The sequence below is a fragment of the Pteropus vampyrus genome, unplaced genomic scaffold (genome assembly GCF_000151845.1).
Source record: "Pteropus vampyrus isolate Shadow unplaced genomic scaffold, Pvam_2.0 Scaffold31, whole genome shotgun sequence".
Lineage (NCBI taxonomy): Eukaryota > Metazoa > Chordata > Mammalia > Chiroptera > Pteropodidae > Pteropus > Pteropus vampyrus.
The window spans coordinates 4,768,760-4,788,930 of record NW_011888812.1 but is presented as its reverse complement, the minus strand read 5'-3'; the positions used below and the strand labels follow the sequence as shown (position 1 = coordinate 4,788,930).

Sequence of the window (20,171 nt, the reverse complement as noted above, 5' to 3'; positions counted from 1 at the left end):
TATTCCAAGACTTTGGAAAGTTTTTTGAGTCAAAATTCTTCTCAGTTTCTATCAATTATATGGGGATGTATATATAAAGTGACTACCGTAACAATGCATTTAAACTACAGGGACATCTGTTTTATTTTATTTATTTATTTTTTGGTCTTGTCTGTATTTTCTGTGAAATTGAAATGACATTTAGAGCAGCCTAAGAGAAGGAGCTAACAGTATTTCGGTAAACATGAGGAATTCTTAACAGATTGCCACATTGTAAAACACAAAAACGTTCACAGAATCTTGAAAGAAGTACTGCATGAATATGAATAGCATTTATTGTTGGCCTATAACTATTTGAGTTCACCTCTCATTGATTTTTGTTCTTTTCAGTCTGACAAGACTTTTTAACTTTTTTTTTCTTTTTTTTTTTTTGCTGTTCACTGCTATTTTAAAAAAGTATTTTATCAGCATTTCTTGGGGTATATTCTTAAACGGTTTCGTAAAATCTCATAATTATTTTAAATTTTCTAAATATATACTTGTACCTGATCAGGGTCTAAGCCATAAACTCACTAAAGGACTCTAAACTATAAGGACTTTTAAACTATAGCCCCGAGCTGTTTTAAATGAGATATATAAGCACTTGTTATAGCCTTCCTTAATTTAGTTATCCATTTAACATATATTTACCAAGTGGAGTGGATATTAATACTAGAACAATGTGCTAGATATTCTTGGGATTAAAAAAAAGGCAACCAGTTTAGACTTTTAATAGTGGTTTAGATATTTGAGATTAGAAAATGAGCATGCTATGCTAGCTAACATCACCCTATACAATTAAACTCTTTCAATGAATAATACAAAAAAGCATAGTGATAATAAGAAATTAAAAGTAATAAATATGTCTTCTGAAATCAGGCTTTCTTATATTTTTTAAAGTTATCTGGGTGGAGAGAGCAAAATTGGTTTTTCTAATCACTTCAGGTTTTTATTGACTTTACTTTTGTTACCATAATTCTCAAAATTGGCCTATATTTCTAAGGAGGTTCAGATAATAAAAGATGTTGCTTTCTCCCCAAGAAGTCCTTTGGCTTTAATTAATTGGTAAGACAAATAAAGAATGCAAAGCAAATTCTATTTTCCAAAATGTACATATAAAGAACAAGAGACATATCAGATGGCAATGTTCTAAATGTTAGAGTAATTCAACTTAGAATTTAAAATATACTAATTGTACTAAACTTGAGATGATCAATTGACTTTCTACTTTTCACCCTCCTCTTACATGTTATCTGTAAAATAACGATCATCTTTTAAATAATTTGTACAAAAAGAGTTCAAAAAATATAATTTTATAGAGGCATATTTCTAATCTTTAAATTGTAAATTAGAAAAATAATACAGCTTTTATAGATATTAACAATACTCTAATTTCATTTTCATTATGTCTAAATAGAACTAGAGCCTGCTTGTATCAGAGGCTGGGATAAAGCAAACTGCTTGTGAGTTCTCTTGAATAGAAGACAAAAGTGTTCTTTTTTCCAATTTGATCAGTAGAGCTCCATGAAAGCAACTGGAATTATTTTGAAAGAGGGCAATGGGTTGACTTTTTAGGAAAGAGTCTTTAAGTCAAAGGCATCTTGTAAGAGGAAGCAAAGCTATAGGATTTTAACAAAGAAGCGGAAAAGGGGAGAGAGAGACAAGTATGAGCTATGAGGAGATAAAAAGAGCATGAGGCGAAGCTTAAAACCTTCAACAGGGAAAAGAGGAAAGTATTCCTTGCATGTGGTTTCAGGGGGAAAAAGAGCAATTTCGATAAAACATGTATATCCAAGGATTGCCTCACTTTCAATTCAACATAAGCTTTTATTTGCAGAGATTTTCTTCTTGATTTTACAATCATTTGCTTCAAAACATGGTGTCTCTTGAATGCTGGGAGATTGGTTGATAAGAATTTAACTGCTAACATTTAAGTAAATGTGATATTGTGACTATATATGTGAATATACATATACACACACACTAAATTTTTTTAGGTAAGAATTTTTCTGTTACTCACATATTATATTACAGTTAATATGGCACATTTAATTTATGATTTCACATCGGCTCTGAGATGGGCTATTAGTATGGGATATTCCACATCCATGTTAATACCACCTAAACAATAACAAAATTACTTTTGCCACATGAATTTAATACTGGTAAAAATTATACATCATTTATAAACTCACAGGCCATTCAAAAAGGGGGAAAAAATCCTTGATTTTTATCTTGATATTCAGAACTCAATATAATTGTTTATTGTCAACGTGGTCTCTTAAAGCTAAGTTGAAAAATGCACAATGATTTTTGAATCATCGAAATGGGAACAATGAAAAGAAATAACCCCTCCTTATGGTAAATTAGTGGACGTCTTCTTTTTATTCCATTTTCCCTTCTCATCATCACATTGGCTTACCACTTAGAGTAATTCATGTATGAACAGAGATATAACCCAAACTGTGCTGGCTTACAGGGGAATCTTTAGAGATATTATGTTTGAATATAGTGATTGTATGAGCTTTTCAGCTCTGCCCTATCGTGTATTTCAAAGTTTGAGGCATTTACTCTGGGATCGTTCTTTCAAACAAATTTCATGCGCCAGCCAAAACGCAAATGATTTCTTCTTTTTTTTTCCCCATTCAGCAAAAAATGGTTGGATTTCTTAGTTCCTGCAGAAGGTACAAAGATGAATAATGAATTAATACTAGTAAATACTCCTTAAAGATCTAACATATATTTTCGTAGTAGTATCTCTCAACTACATTTCACACATATAAATATGCTTTGTGTGTTTAATGCTTTTTATCTCATTGAAACATTTGACAGGTTAACATTGAAGATGACAGGGGTTACTTGGTAGAGAGGGAGTGTTAGTCATCAAATCTTAGATCTCGAAAGGAATCTAAGGAACATGTAGCCTGGCCCACTCATTTTATAGATGAACATATTGCGATAAATGAAGGAATTCTGTAGGAAAAAAATTAGCATTTACTGAGGAAGATTTTTCTTCTTTACTCTGCTAATTCTCCCAAAGTGGGAATTACCCCAAATACTTCAAGCCTCTGAGAAGCTTATTCCCACAGATGTGGATGGAGTATCCTGATTGCTGGGTTGAGCATAAGGAACTAAGACTAAAGTTTATCATTGCTTATGTGTTTTCTGAACCAGGTTGCTTGCAGCACCCCAAACAGTAACAACATAATTTTATTTAGCTTGTGGATTAAATAATGGACAAAAATCACACATCTTTAGGGCATAAGCTTTGAAATCTCCAAAGCTTTGGAAAAGCCTGTGATTGATCAAGGCTGCTTGCATTTGTTTTCACAAGTTTGGGGGTCACTACTAGAAATGTCATTATTGTTGTCCAGCTATGCCGCATTCTCTAATATCCGTTCTATCAGTACTAAAGAAACCATATTAATCTCAATTGTCTATTTATTTGGGTATAGGAACCACTGGGCAGCTGCAGACAGGCCTGGGGGCTGGTTAAATGACAGATAGGAAGTGCCTGAGCATGGCCACAAAAGGCTCCCCTAAGCACCTTGGGTCACCACCAGCCACCAACCATGTTCCTGGTGCTGCTCAGGGCTGTACCCCAGGGAAGCCACAGTCAGCTTGGGCCTGTCTCAGGGTGCTGGGGAGACATGTCTGCAGAGCTGACTATAGCATGCTGAGAACAGGCCTATGCAGGGTCCAAGCTAGAGCTTGAGGAGATGCGGGTCCATAGGAAGATGTCTGCTGGACCCCTGAAGAGCTGTTGACTGCCAGCTACCTCCTGCCTAGACCAGATGCTGTGGAGAGGATGAAAGGGTCTGGAATGCCCCCCAGATGCAGTGCAAAAACATACTAAAGATCCACTGGTGAAAGATGGATCATACCAAGTACCACAAGCTGGTCAAGGGGACTTGATCCCAGCAGCAAAAGTGTTGGTTCACAACTGCAGGAGTTTCTTGGTTGAAATCTGGAATTGTCCCACTAACACAGAAGGCATGGAGGTGGAAGAAAGAGGCAGAGCTCTCCAGTGTAGTAGGTGGCAGTTTTCAAAAACAAGGGAATTTACATACAAGGCTTGTCTCAGGTGACCACAAAACAAGTAGATCTTGCACCTCTCCACCAGAATCTTAAAAGTTTATATAAAAGGCTTCACTGATTTTAGTCATGTATTCAGCTCAGATGGCCTCAACAATATCTTACTCTCTCAAGGCTACATCCTTGAAATGGCTCTGGCTATGGGAATGGTGGGTGGAACATAAATTCCATGGACAAAGTAGGAGGCGAGGTGTCTTCATTTGCCTGGTTCCAGCTCTTCAGTTGACCAGCGGTCACATCCTCAGTGACGTACCCCAACACTCCACCCCTTGGGACTGTTTTTTTGTTTTGTTTGTTTTTGCAATATTCTATGAGTGGTCAGCAAGGTTTCACCAGCCTGGAGGTGGCTACCTGGCTTCATTGGAGGCAGATACCACAGCAATTATATAGAGACGTATAAGGGAAAACATAGAGTATAATGATTCCCAAAATAGATAACACGTTTTTCTACCAAGAGCCCCATGATCCGAACCACTGATTTATTGAGTCCCTTAGGCTAGGGGTCAGATCACTCAGGGCATTTATTTGTGTTCTCATGAGATTTAATAAAGATGATACATTTGCAGACTTATCAGGTACAAACACACAAGATTCTGTTTGGATAATGGCACAGGTTTCTCCTTGCTAGGTAGAAGTAATGGCCAAGATCATTCTATTTTGGAGGACAGCTTTTCTCATTAGAGATATTTCAGTGTTTGGTAAAGACAGGTTTTGTCAGCTATCATTTAAAGCATGATGGGTAAATTTCACAAAGTCTTCTATATGTGCTATAATGTCCTTCAGGCCAACAGAGGGAACAAAGATGATGGTCAAATGGTTGTACTAGTGGAAAACAGAATGTGTCCACCTAGCCTTGAAGAGAGGGTAGTGGGCAGCTTTAGGACTCAGATCTAGTTGTGTATACCACACATGTTGGCTAGTAAAAGTAGCACTGTCAGGCTTCAGAAGATGGACTGGGGCTGGGTTATAACAGACCAGGTCCCCCACCTTCTCCCCTATTTTAATAGTGCATATTCCGTTCCAGGTATAATGCATTTCCACATATCTAGCTTGCAACAAGACAATGGGATATCTGTGGGGATAGTGATTTCCCCTCACCCAGAGGTACAAAGTAACTCACTTATCCTAGTGAGATGTCTCATTGCAAATTCCAGTAGGTAACTCCTTTTCCAGGTACAGTGGGGCTTGGAGTTCTTAGCAGTATAACATGTTGATCCATAATAAGAGCAAGGAAAATGACCATCTTCTATAAGTTTATAGTGTTGGGTGTCTTGACAGGGGTTCCCAGTTTGGCACATGGGGCAATAGTCCCTAGTGGTTGATCATTCAAATGTGTTAAAGCCTGAAATAGTACTTTAGTTCATCCAGCCAAAGTGGTTATACCTATTAATAATTTAATCAGCTGCTTTATTATTTTCTTTCTTTCTACCAACCCTGCTGCTTGCAGGTTATAGGGAAGATGGAACGTCCATTCAGTGTCGTGGCCTTTCGCCCAATCTTGTATATCGTGACCTTTGAAATATGACCCCCATTACTGTTTATTCAATGAGAGTATCTGAACATGGCATCTGTGAAGTGACAAAGGAAAAGCTTGGATTAGTCCAGACTTGGGGTACATACAAAAAAAGCGTGTTTAAAACACTCACTTGGAGGGAGGATGGGGTGTAATAGAATTAATTAAGTACCAACCCTTCATCAGCTGGATACTCCAGTGGATGACCCCAAACTGCTTTGGTAGCAGCCTCGGGCATTGCTTAGAACACACAGGATATGCTGCTACTGCATGAACCAAGTCACTATATTTCAAGGGTAATCCCGCTTCCTTGGGAATATGCCACCCTTCCCATGTGCTACAATGGCCACTCTTCCCGTGCACCAATCTGCTATATCTACTGAAGGGTCAGTTGCTACGGATCATACTCAAGCAAGGGCATTAGATTCCTGATTGGGGGGGGTGGGGCAGTAGGGGTGTCAATGCTATGTGGACCATAGTGAGGACTGCCTCAGGCTCTTACAAGTGAACCTGTATGTCTTTCCACAAAGCCTGACCCCCATAGGATTTATTTATGATCATCTACTCTTCACCTTCCCATTATCCAAGCCACATGGTTAATCCTTTAAGAACAATAATCCAACTGTCAGGACAAGGAGTTAATGGCCAAGGATCATGAGTGATCATCAGCCACTGGCTGCTGCAGTTCATTCCAGTTTCCATCCAGATGGTGTCAGCATTGGGCTGAATAGCAAATGCAGTTCCTGTGAAGGGGTGCTCTAACTAGACCCATCTGCATATCAGGCATCTGCAGGAATTTTCCCTACTCCTTCTCTACAGGCCACAGGGGCTACCACGGGGGCGGGGGGGCACTTGGAGGATTTATGTACTCTACTGGGCAAAGTAGCCCCCACATTTCTAGAGACAGCTGATAAGAGGATGCTTCTCTACCGCAAACAGGCATTTCACTTAGTCATCGTGGGAGTTTGAACTATGCAGAAGTGGGTTGATGAAACATATTCTCAGTCCATGCTTGATGTGAAAGGAAGTTCTTATCATGATATGCTGTTCCTTTGTGAGAGGTTCTGCCTGGAAGAGCATTGTGTACACTGCTAGGTGCGCTTGCTCTGTGGAGGTGTAGCATGTCTCTGCACCCTTGCAGATCTGGAACCAAAATCCTAGTCGTACTCTCGCCTTCTGCTGTCTCTGCCATATAAAACATCTCATATTTTCTAGAGTCACGAATACTTACAACTCAAATGGTAGCTCTATGTGAGAGATGTCGAGTTTTAGTCTGTTTCATTCGTACTTTTTTTTCCTTTTCAAAGGTAGTTTTTTGCTTTGATTCCCAGTCCCACATGTGCTCTTTCTTTAGCAGGACGTATAAGGGCTATAGGCACTGTGTGAGATGGGGAGTAAAAGTCCTCCAGCACTCCCAAGTCCCTGCAAAATCTTACATGTCTTTCACATTCTAAGGAGTTAGGCTTGACCTTATCAATCTCAGCTCCTGGGACAATGTGCTTCTCCTCCAATTATATGACTCCCTACTATCAGTGCCTGAGCCTTGAATTTTCTATGGATTCACCACCTGTCCTCTTCCTTGTAGATGTTCTACCAAAGTCTGCTAAGCATCCTGCTGCAGAGACAAGTTTTCACATGTTAACATTATATCATCAGTGTAATGGGTTCATTTACCGATGTGGGAAAGGAGAACAGGGATAGATCTTGGATTACCATCCCATGACACATTCTGGGGCTGTGTGGGTAGCATTAGGGAAGCACTTGGAAGGCCTTTTGTTGCCTTTCTCATGTGAAGAAAAATTGACCTGTGACTCAATGGCCAGGTGTGTACTGAAAAAAAGCATTTGTTAAATCCAATATGTCATGGTACACTCTTAGGACCATGGCCAAGATATTTGAGATGGTGGCAATGTTGGATATAGATGCATGGATGGAGAGGCACCATCTTGTTCAATTCTCAGTAGTCCATGGTTATCTTCCATGAGCGTTCTGGCTTTTTAACTGGCCATACTAGACTATTGCCAGCACAGTAGACATACAACACCCATTCAGTGCCGTTCTTAGATAGTTTCTCTTATTTCTTTATGTCTCCCAGGCAGTTTATATTGTTTGACAGTTACCATTCTTTGAAAGGGTGGTAGACTTACTGGTTCATTATTGGAATTCCTCTTCAGCACTGGTTTAATTAGCCTAGAGGTGGAATTCACCAATAGAATTTTGCAGAGTTTGACCTCATAGACTATCAATATCCAATATGTTCTCTGGTATGCAAGAGAAAAAAAAAAACTCATATTTTTATGGAGAAGAACCAAATTGCAATGTCAAAGGGACCTTCCTGACCAAAACCATTTGCCTTTTGTAACCACTGATGTCACTGAGGGGCCCTGAAAACTCCTGATCAGCTCCAGTATCAACCAGAGCCTCTGGTCATTTACAATGGAAGCAGTCTTGGCCTGAATCCTATACCTGGGGCCTGAAAGGCACCCATCCTAAATAAAATCATATCCCTGAGGTCTCTACTGGAGCAAGCAATGTGTCAGAGATGGTACAGGCAGGTGGACAAGATGCATGCACAACTGATAGTAGTATGAAAGGGTAAATTTACTTTTGAAAGCAATTTGGTATTATCTAGAAAATTTAGAATGTCATGATCATGATGAAAAATGAGACATTCACAGGAAAGAAATGCTTGGCATGTCTATGAAGGAAGGAATAGATAATTAAATTGTGGTACATTCTTAGGTTGGAACAGTATACAACAGTTAAAACTAGTATGCAAGATTTACATGTATCGATATGAAAAAATTGTGAAAATATTTTTGGTTAAAAAAGCAAATTGCAGAAGATCTATAATGTATGTCACATAAATTAAATAACATGTAGAATAATATCATTTTGGGATGTACTGCATATGATAGATTATATGTATACACAAATATTTTTATATATATTTACTACTATATATTACATGTTTTATATATATATAGCATTCATAATTAACCATATATTTTTATTTCAAAAGTCTTAAAGTTATTAAGTATTTCATTTCTCCTCCAGACATCATCATGACTTAAATACAAAGTGAACAGTTTTTCATAACTTTTTGTTTGTTTAAAGTTTAGTTTTTATATGTTCTGGACACAAAAATTAGTTATTGTTTCAGTTTATATTTAGTTAATTATAATTGCCAATACATTCTGTCAGTCTGTGTTCATGATTTTTATTGATATCTCTCCTCTTCCTTGTGTGTTCACATTTGCTGAAGAATGAGCTTTAATAGTCTCTTTAGTCTGTAAGCTGTGAACTCTCTCAGACTTTATATATTTGAAAATGTCTTCATTTTGCCATCACTCTTGGATGATAATTTCATTTGGTAATAAAGTCTAGATTGTCAGAGATTTTATCAGCATTTAGAAGATATGCTCTAGTAGATTCTGAAAGATACTGTTGCTTAAAAAAAGAGCCTTGGCAAGCCAGTTAAAATTTTATTTTAGTTGTTGATGTTTGGAAGTTTGTCCATGATACATCTAGGTATTAATATTTTTCATGTTCATTATTCAGTGCTCACTTTCAATTTAAAGATTCATGGATAATTCTTGGAAGCTATAGCTTCAAGATCTCTGTACAAAATTTTGTATTTGTTTTTTTTTAATTGGCATGTATGAATGCATTAGTCTATATTCCACTGATGTTTAATCTTCCATATTTTTTAGATATTTTTCCTATAACCATTCTCAGTGAATCATCACTGCATGCAATTTTATTTTTCTCATTAATAGTATTCTATGTAGATTTTAGTCTATTTCATTTTTTATTCTTGTGATTGTACTTATCTCCAATTTTTTTCTTGTCTATACTTCCTTGAATCATTTATATCTATTTTGATTTCATCATTGTTTACTCTTTTTCCCCCAGTTGCCTATAAGTGAATATCCAGGCAGCAACAATGGAATAATAAAGCAAGGTTGTAATCTACTTGTGCTTTAATGAGGAGATAAGTCTTATGAGTGGTGAGGGAATGAAAATGAAGACCCTGTGCAGAACGACAAAAGTCATTATAATTTGGGGGTATGAGTTCTGTGCAGGGATAAAATAAAGAACTATGAGAGTTTTCTGACATTTATCATTAGTATTTACCCAATCAGATGTACCCTCTTTTTTGATTCTCATTTCTCTAAAGACAATTGTTCTTTTTTATGCTGTTGCTGGATCCTCATGATGTTGAACTTAGGGTCGAGAGATGTGGTGATAAAATTATGAACTGTAAAGAGTATGCTAAGAAGGCACTAACAAAGGGAGAAAACGTTTTCTAGATGAGAAGTGAAGATTACACATCCAGCGAGAAGCTGGGAGGAAAGAGAGAGACCACAAAGTACACAGGCTATTTGTGCAAGAAACTTGTAGGAGTTCGGTTTATGAGATGTTCAAAAGAAAATTGGGGAGAAAAAGAATGAGAATTTTAAAAAGTTTGTTGAAGGTTATAAATCAAATCCAATTTAATCATTTAAAATTTAAATAAATATTGGACTTACTATTCATTTACTTTTGGCTGCAAATTGAGTTTTAAATGTACCTGGGATGTAAACAGAGTTTTAAATGTACCTTAAGGACAGTGGGCCACAGGAGTCCTGGATATTATTAGGGTTATATTGTTAAATATTCCTTATCGCTCTGGTATCTTAGGGTATTATGGTCTAATCATTTTTTGTTTAATGTTATGCTGGCTCCTTTTGAAGCAACTGAAACTATATTAAAACCACTGATTATTTTGATTTTTATTTGAGGTTATCTGAGCATCACTTCTTATCTATCATTCATCTATCTATCATCCTATCATCTATCTATCTATCTATCTATCTATCTATCTATCTATCTATCTATCATCTATCATCTATCTATCATCTATCTTTGTAATTTACTCTAGACTTATAAAATTATGGAGAATTTATCCTGCATGATATGTAAATGCTGATGTTCTACTTAAAGAGTTTAAGTATAAATTGCAGTGAAAATTTTGCTTCAGCCAACCTCTCTACTGATAGGATCCTTCTTGATAGTGGATAAATGGGCAAGGTGCAGCTATTTCACTTACTTTATTGGAATGTGTGTTAACATTGAGATTAAGGTGGAGAATGAAACTAAAGGAATTACATGAGAGAAAAAAGTGGTGGAGGGGAAAAGTTGTGAAGATCTACTGAGATCCGGTGATCTGAGATGGTTTCTCTGAAGAGAGAACTTTCAAACTGACCAGAATGACAAAAGGGAGCCAGGATTGGGACAATGAGGGGAAATATGTTCCAGGAAAAATAGACCATATATTTGAAGAAAAGGAAGAATTTGTTATATTCGAAGAACTAAAAAGAAGCTAATGTTAACTGGAGGGTTGCATCAATAGGATAGAGAATCATGCAATGGATGTAAAGAGGGAGGAAATACATGATTGTGCAAGTACCTTATAGGCTAAGTTTAGAACTAAAAAAATTATGATTATCTTAAGTATACTAGGAAATCATTTGGAAGGTTGTACATAGGCATGTTAGTTACACTGTAGAAATCAAAGTTAGTTGAAAAAGTCAGTTAACGTGGTAAAAACACTAAATGACCTGGAATTTGAGATTTCTGGTTATAAATTCTGGCCTCAGTTAAATGATTACATCATTTAAGTGTGATAATACTCATTTACTTAATTTTTGAAATGAAGAGTAACATTGGTTGCACCTAATTTCTTGTGACAGGAGAGGTTGTTGAAGTTGGTCAGCAATTTGTTCAGCTAATGAAATGATACACTTTTAAAGACCAGAGAAGTTCTGAAAGCCAATTTCTCTCTTTTGAGTAGTCATGTCTTGGTTTGCTCTTTATTGGGCATTCACTCTAAGAGATGTTTATTATTTATATTAACTTTTTAACAAATAGTTACCTAAAGCAATGAATTAATTCCACAGTTTACACTTTCTATAAATAGACAAATGTAAATAAATACCTGTTAGAGATGAGTAAAGGAGATTCAAGTTAAGACTATATGAGTTGGGTAGATTATTCTTAAGGTTTCTTTGACCTGTTTTTCTTTGTTGTAGAGGCATTTCCTCCAACCATTATCTCTCCTATATCCATTTATGGCACCAACATTGCATCTTGGATTTAGCATCTTAAAAATGCTAATTGAGGTTTTAAAATTAGCACAGGTGCTAGGGAAAGCAAGTGCCTGGTTATTTTCCAGCCATGCTGGAATTGAATGAAAACTATAAACTCACACTGAGAAATATGCAAATATATTTTTATAAAGTTTCAGAGATTCACAAACTCTTTGAAGCCTTTACAAGATATCTCCATATGCAAGCCCTATGGGGTGAATAACAACCGAGAATAGGTACTTTCCAAGTATTTGTAATTCTGAAGACTAGTTTCTGCCCTTAATTTAATAGTTCTAATTAAAGGTATATTCTGTTAACTTTTTCTTAATACAATAGCTGTGAAAATATTAAAAGTGCCTCTATGAGGAAGTAAATGGGAACATAAAGAGAGAATTCACATATAGGAATTTCTGAAAACCAAGAAGTGTTAGTACAGCTAACACTTCATTTTCAACATAGGTTAAATTGTGTTTTCTCCCACCATATTGGCTGAAAAAAAACCTGTCTTACACCTGGCTAAAATTGATTGAAATATACAGACATAAATCTGTTAGTTTTTTCCCAACATGTTAATAACTTACTATGCAACTGTTTAAAATTGATGTTACCAATATGCAAAATCTCCATAGGAATGCAGAAATCAAAAAGACAGTCACCATTTTTTCTCCTAAGGTAAATGACTATATTTACAATTGTATTTGTTTTTCCTATTCATCACTGTTATCTTTTATGTGCAAATGAGCCATCATATTTTCAGGTTAATAATTTGAAAGATACAATGTTGAAAGTATTCAGGCTTACAGTAAGGTATGATAAAGTAGCAATAGACTGCTGGCAGTTTTTCTAGATTCTTCAGAAAAAAAAGGAATTAAATATACGAAGTACTATAGTTTATCGTTATACATTTGTTAACACTTTGTAATTCTTAGAGCAACCCACTGGGCAGTTGTTATTGCCCATTGACCTTTAGCTTGCAATGTAAACTCTTTGAGTTTCAGTATCCTCATCTAAAAAATGAGGGCAATCACACCTCAGTGGGTTGTTCAAAAGATTATAATGAGGTAACAAATCTCTTGCTGACCAATAGATGCCTGTGCCCATTATTGCTGCTTGTGATCACCATACAGCATAAAGAAATTTGGACTATTGGACTCAAAGTTAAGGTCTTATGTGACGAGCAGGCTGAGACAGTTTCAGAGCACATGCATGATGAGCCACATATGGGTAGCCAACACAAGCAGATGATAGTGAAGTCAAAGTGGACTTAACTTCTCTTGCTCTTAAGATCACCTGTCTAATATGTCATCAGGGATTTATAGGAGCTCCAAGGGCAGTGTCCACATGTTGACATCTTTAATATGCCTTTAGAGAATGGAGGTGGTTTGTGGGCATAACTGTAAAAGAAGGTCAGGTTAGAGATAGGGCTCCAGATAAAGTAAACAGCATTCAGTAAAATGCATGGTATATCATCTGAAAATGTTTTATTTAGAGCCAAGGTTTTGAAATATCTAAGACATCACTTATTTAATATATCTTATTTGACTCATATCTCATTTATATTTTGGGATCCATGGTTTTTAAGATAGCTTTAGAATGATTTAGGAGACCAATGTATTTTATTCCACTCCACAAATTCCAGACATATTTTTTTATATCAGAATCATATTATTCTTTTTTAGTACATTCTAAATTGCTTCAAAGTTTCCTTTCTGTGTCTTGTCAGGACTCATTTTTAATGTTGAATGAATAGTGGATACCTTAATTATAAAATGGCATACTTATGCTTTACCGTAAAGTAACAAAAGAAATAAACAGTCGTGAAATAGAACTTTGTGCACACTTATTAACTTCATAACACTCATTGTGGCACTTCCATTTCTCCTCCAGAGCACCTGTTCATGTTCATATCAAGATATAAAACAAGAAATGCTAGTATTAAGACTTTAGATAAGAGGCTTTGAACTCAAGATTGGATCCAGCTCAATCCTTTACCTCCTTTGAGTTTGAGCAAGTAATTTGAACTCTATAAACCCCAGTTTACTCAATTACAAGAAGGGAGACAATACCTCCCTTGCAGAGTTTTGATACAGATTTGAAATAATATATGTAAAGTGCTCAGCGTAGAGTTTTCATCTAGTAAATAGCAGTCACTATTATTATTGCTATTATCATTTTGCAAATTGGTAGTACATAAAAATGCCACTGAGATATCCCTCAACTCTGAAGATGAGAATTTGAAACTGTTTTGTAAAGCATATCATCAAATACTAGTTGTAAATAGAGATGATGGGATTTTTTGGGCTTTTATATTTTCATAAAAAAACATATTTTCAGTTTAAAGCTTACAGCAGCAAAAAACAAAAATGCAAAACAAAATGAAGAGAATGATATAAACACTTAAAAAAAAAACATGCAGAGAGAGGACAGAAACTTCATATACAGCAGTGAATTTTTCTTGGAAGCTTTAGTTCCCTGTGATAGTCTATGGGTCTATGGTTTCTACTTCCTATGTTCCTCTTCATTTCATGAATATAGGAGTCTGGACTTGCACTTTGAGTCATAGTATATTTCTGTAATTCTTTTGCTTCTCCTGTGCTGTAAGAATAAACATCCCTTTTGGGGTCACCACTTCAGATTTAAGTTTCAGAATGCAAAGACATTTGGAACAAAGCTGCAACTTACAACATGGTAAAGTAGGAATTTATCAAAATCACAACAGATTAGCTATGCATATGTCATAAGAACAAAAAAAAATAATCCTTTGTTTTTCTAAATGAGTATGACTTGGGGATTGTCTGTTATTGCAGCAGAGCTGATGAATGTATCTGCAGAGCCCTTGAGTTTACTTTACTGACCTCACTCACTCATTGCACATTTATATATGAATCTGGTCTCTGCTTATCTTCTAACTGCTTTTAATCACCTATAATCAGCCAGATATAGGTCTTAAAACACTTATCAGATTATGGCTTTCCTCTATAAAATTCTCCAATGGCCTCCCAGTACAATTAGAATAAGATAATAGTAATATGTCTTTTAAATCCCTGTACATAGCCTAGAAGGCATGTGCAAAATTATGTACTTTCTCCCTCTCCACATTCATTGCATTTAGTGTGTTCCCTGTTGCTGTTACATTCCAGCTACATTGTAGCTGGTTTTTTTTAGTTCTTCAATATAACAAACTCTTCCTTTTCTTTCAATATAAGCTCTCTTTTTTCTGGAACATATTTCTCCTTGTTGTCTCAGTGCTGGCTCTCTTTCAATATCATGGTCACAGTTTGAAGGTCACCCTTCAGAGAAGCCATTTCAGACCACCATACCTCAGGCGATCCATCTCTCCTTCATTCCTTTCATTGTTCTCTATCATTTCATTATTTTTGTTTCTTTCATTATCTTCATCACAATTTTAATACTATTGTCACTATAAATAATAATAGTCGAGAGATATTGAGTATTTACTATATTCCAAGCAATTTTTAAGTGAATAACTTAAGAATAACCTATAATGTAGGTACTATTTTAAAGAAGGCAAAACTGAGGCATTAATTTTTTTTACTTCTCTAGTTTATAAGACATGAGGATAGAGGCCAATAATACAATTTTTTTTCACTGCTTATACTCAGACATGCTACAGAATACGAACACAAAAATTATTTTTGAACTTCCTAAATTAAGTATTGAATTTCTCTATTGTAATTCTCTTATACTCCAATGCCTAACCCTTAATAATTCTGTCTCTCATTTTTAATCAATACATTAAAGCGCTGTGATGAGATAAGACTAACCAGCAGTCCCCAAACTTTTTGGCACAGGGACTGATGCTCTTATGAGAATCTAATGCCTGATGGTCTGAGGTGGAGCTGAGGCGGTGATGCTAGCGCTGGGGAGAGGCTGCAAATACAGATGAAGCTTCTCTGGCTCGCTCGCCTGCCACTCACCTCCTTCTGTGTGGCCTGGTTCCTCACAGGCCACAGACTGATACCTGTCCAAGACCCAGGGATTGGGGAACCCTTCTCTAAACAGAGCTTACGATAGATGTTTCTTTGATGACAAATGTTTTATACCATCCAATGCAGCTGCCATTAGCCATATGTGGCATGGCTATCAAGCAACTAAAGTATGGCTAGGGTAACTGAGGAATTAAATTAATTTTATTTGCTTTAATTATATGTGGCTAGTGGCTACCCTATTGGGCAACACAGCTCTAGAATTTGTGGGTGAAAGTTTAGCTAAAATACCTAAGAACTACTCAAACCATAAATTGTTTGAACTACTAAGATGGAAATGTCTCCTATGGAGACCATTAGTTTTACTCTCCAAATAACTACATAATAATAATGAAACATTTATTATTTATTCATCAAATATTTGCTGACTACCTATTATGTCCCAGGCCCTAATTAAGCCCTTGTGATACAACAGTGAATGCAAACAGACATAGACCATGCCTTCAAGAAGTTTATAGTCTGGAGGAAAATATAAACAATCAATATCTGAGAATGCAAGAGCTACACTAATCACAATATATAATTAGTGTTATGAAGGAAATAAACATGGGGCTGAGCTAAGAAATATGGGGGTTGGTAGGTGGAACCAGTTCACATGCTTCAGATGGAGTTGAGGACTTCTCAACTGAGGAGATATAAAAATAAGACTAGATGGGTCAAAAGGAGCTACCCATGTGCAAGTGTGCAAAGGGAACAACTACTGAAAAGATGAAACAGTATATGCAAAAAAACCCAGAGAGAAAGAGTGGCAGCTAAGAGAAGGTCAGTATAGTCAGACCATGAGTGGTACTAAGAGCACCATGGCCAGGGATAAAAAGTTAAGTAAAATTTAAATTAGTAGGGTCTTATGCCATAGAAGGAATTATTATTGTTATTATGATCTTAAGTAAGAATGCAAAAGAAAGCCATTGTGGAATTTTAAGTAGGGATATAACACAGTCTCATGCTTTTTTTTTTTTTTTTTTTTTTACTAAATCACTCTTAGTAATATTTGCGAAAATGATTGTAAGGTAGAATAAAGGCAAGGGAAATCAGAAGACTAAAGATATGGCAGTAAAAGATGTTGGTAGCTTGAATTTAAGTGGTAATAGCAGAGGTGAGATAAAGTGTACAGAATCAAAATCACAGCTGATATAACCTGCCCGGACCAAAGAAGTTTCGCTTTTAAATTCCCTCTTAGAAATTGTTCATGAAGAAACATAAATGAATGAATGAATGAATGAATGAATGAAAGTAAATAATTAGCCACTTTTTTCTAAGTGCAGCAGAAATGCCCTTGGGTGCATGTGGATGTATCTCTATCAGGAAATCATACTTATTTTACTTAACACTATTATCCAAAGAATCCAGTAACTTGAACTTGCACTGAGTTTTACAATCATCCCTAAGGCAGATTTTCATTTAAAGGTTACATTTTTCAAGATTGTTTAGTATTAAAATTGATAGAAATCTTTGATTAAAAAAAATCCTGGGTTCCTAGGACCGTGACATTTTTTAGGTCAGTTTGATTTTCTCCCCAAACCTTTCATACAGAGATTTGGGCATTTTCAAAAGTGATCTGCTGTCTTTGGGCATCTGTTTTATCTGGGACACAAAGATGATGGGTTAGGTAATCTCTGAAATCTTTTCTATGTCACATCACTGTGTATGCTTTGAATAACACTCTCTTAATTATGACCAATAAGCTCCTTTTGACTTACTTGCAAGAGAAAGGCAGCCATTTGTTTCTATCTGGTTGTAGGTCTTTAAATCTGACTGGAATGGTGGATCAGTGTATAAGGCCAATGTGTTTGCATGAAACAACCCAACTCTGACACTAGTAGATCGAACAAAAAAGGAAAATCAATCCATCACCCTGGGACATCATGCTGCTCTGGCTGCTAATGTAATTCATATAGAGAGCAATAAGTAATATTGCTCAATCAAACTATAGAATTTTCTTTCTTACTCTGAGTATCTGGTTTTTTAAAAAGTTAATTAGCATATTTGTTATGAGTATGCCTAATGTCTTTCGAGCATGTCCACACAATTCTATCATGTTATTCATTCACACAGAAATTTTTTTAGACACTTACTATGTGCCAGGCACTGTTCTGAGGGTAAACAAATAAATGGTACAGTCCTCACAGAGCTTACATTCTTAAGAATATAACAACTTAAATCTAAAATAAATATACCTTTATAAGAAGAGTTAAGTGTTCTATACCAACCACTAATAATTCCAAGTAGACATTCATTTGTCAAAACATCATTTAATCCTCCAGAGAATCAGTATAGTAAGTGGAAAGCAAGTGAGGCTTAAAACCAAAACTAGGACATGATCTCAAAGGCTGGTTTCATTTGTATTTATTTACTTTATGATGTCAACATAAAGCATATAAATATCATATCCTAATTAAAATATTTTCTTTTTTTGGTCAATATTAACTTTGTGTCCTCACAAGATAACAAAAAGAAATTTTAAAACTGTTTATTATGTGAAGAAAGATATACAATGCTGATGTAGAAACCTTCATCTGAAATTTTTAAATGGGATAAAATACCTTGATCTCACTATAGAGTATGCTCCTGGATCAGTCTACTTCCGACTCTCTCTAAATAGCATATGTTACAGAGTAATAAGACATGATTAAATAATCAAATAAGATATAGTTAAATAATCAGTCTACACATTTCAAACCACTGGATCTAAAATGAGAATTCTTCAGGTGGTTAAACTGGGCTTTGTACAGAATATTGTTTATTTTATCTAGAGCTCTGTCTCTAACCTCATCTTCTGTTACTTTTATGCCTACAAACCACCTCCATTTCCTAAAGACACATGAAAGTTGTCAACTTATGAATATTGCTCTTGGAGCCCCTATAAATCCCTGGTGACATATTAGTCAGGTGTCCTCAAGAGCAAGAGAAGCCGAGTCTGCTTGATTTCGCTATCACCTGCTTGTGTTGGCTGCTCATATGTGTCTCATCATTCATGTACTCTGAAACTATCTCAGCCTGCTCATCTCAGAAGACCTTAACTTTGAGTCCAATAGTCCAGATTTCTCTGTGGAGACTAGATGTATGATGCCCACTAGGATAGGCAGGGGCAACTGTTGGTCAGCAAGTGGTTTGTAACTAGCTCTCACTAATTTTACCTAATTCAATATTTTAGGCACTATTTTTTTAGGTTATTAGTGTGCCGTTTAGGTGAAAGAGAAACAATATTTTGGGGCACTGACTGTCACAAGATCAGTGATGTTTCTGACTCCTTTGGAAGAAAATAATTATATATCAGGTGACCCAGTCAAATATACTTGTAAACAGACTAATGATAGAAATGCTGGCATTAGGATGTACTTGCTCTACCTAGCTTTGCTTATGGAAAACGAATATGGAATCTGAATTTATGAGACATGTTTACTTGGAAAAAGTGCCTTAAACAATATAACTATCTAAAGATAAAAGAGAAGTAATAAATGGCTCTTACTAGGGTCTGAATGTTGAAATCCTAATGCTCATTGCAATGACATTGATAAGCAGGGCTTTGGGGAGGCAATCAGGTCATTGCCGTGGTTAAAAGAAAAAAAAAAAAACTATGAAAGAATATGGTTATACTTAATATACTTCATAAAAAAGGGATCTCTATTTCAGTGAATGATTCAAATACTAGTCATTGTTTGGGTGTTAATAGGCTTTTGTCTTTTGCTTACAATATTGTGGAAAGATGACAAGACATCTGACAATCATGTGGCAAGTAGAAACAGACCAAAATCAAAGGTGGACTTGGGAAGAAAATGGTTAAGAAACAGTTCTACTATCCACATTTGTTTAGTAAACACTAATGACAACTTCTGGTAAACACACAGTATTTTCCAGGAGAGTCTTTTTCTTTTTCTTCCTTCCTTCCTTCCTTCCTTCCTTCCTTCCTTCCTTCCTTCCTTCCTTCCTTCCTTCCTTCCTTCCTTCCTTCCTTCCTTCCTTCCTTCCTTCCTTCCTTCCTTCCTTCTTTTCTTTCCTTTCTTTTGGGAGAGGCAACCCTTGGTTGACCTCACAGATTGTAAGGACCTTGTCAGTTTACGATCTCTTATTCATTTAATTTTTTATGCCTACAGCACCTGGTCTTCCTAGGTGGTCTTCCATTGAAGTACTAACCAGGCCTGACCCTGCTTAGCTTCCGAGATCAGATGGGATTGGGCTTGTTCACGGTAGCACAGCCATAGACAGGAGAGTCTTTTTCTAAAAAATTATTTTAACAGGTTGTATCTGCTCTGTGTAGGATTGTTTATGGTAGACGCAGTCAGGATCTATCAATATACAGGGCATGTCTCCATGCAAAAGTTTGTGTAAGCAACATGAATATCTCTAACCATAGGAGTTTTATGACTAAAATGGCTGCTTTCAGTGAAAGACATGATCACTTATGTT

General features: G+C 36.0%; 1 pseudogene; it reads right to left on the bottom strand.

The window, feature by feature from the left end:
- Nucleotides 1–19,849: 19,849 nt before the first annotated feature.
- On the bottom strand, nt 19,850–19,968 carry LOC111737860 (annotated as a pseudogene).
- Between the last annotated feature and the right edge of the window lie 203 nt (nt 19,969–20,171).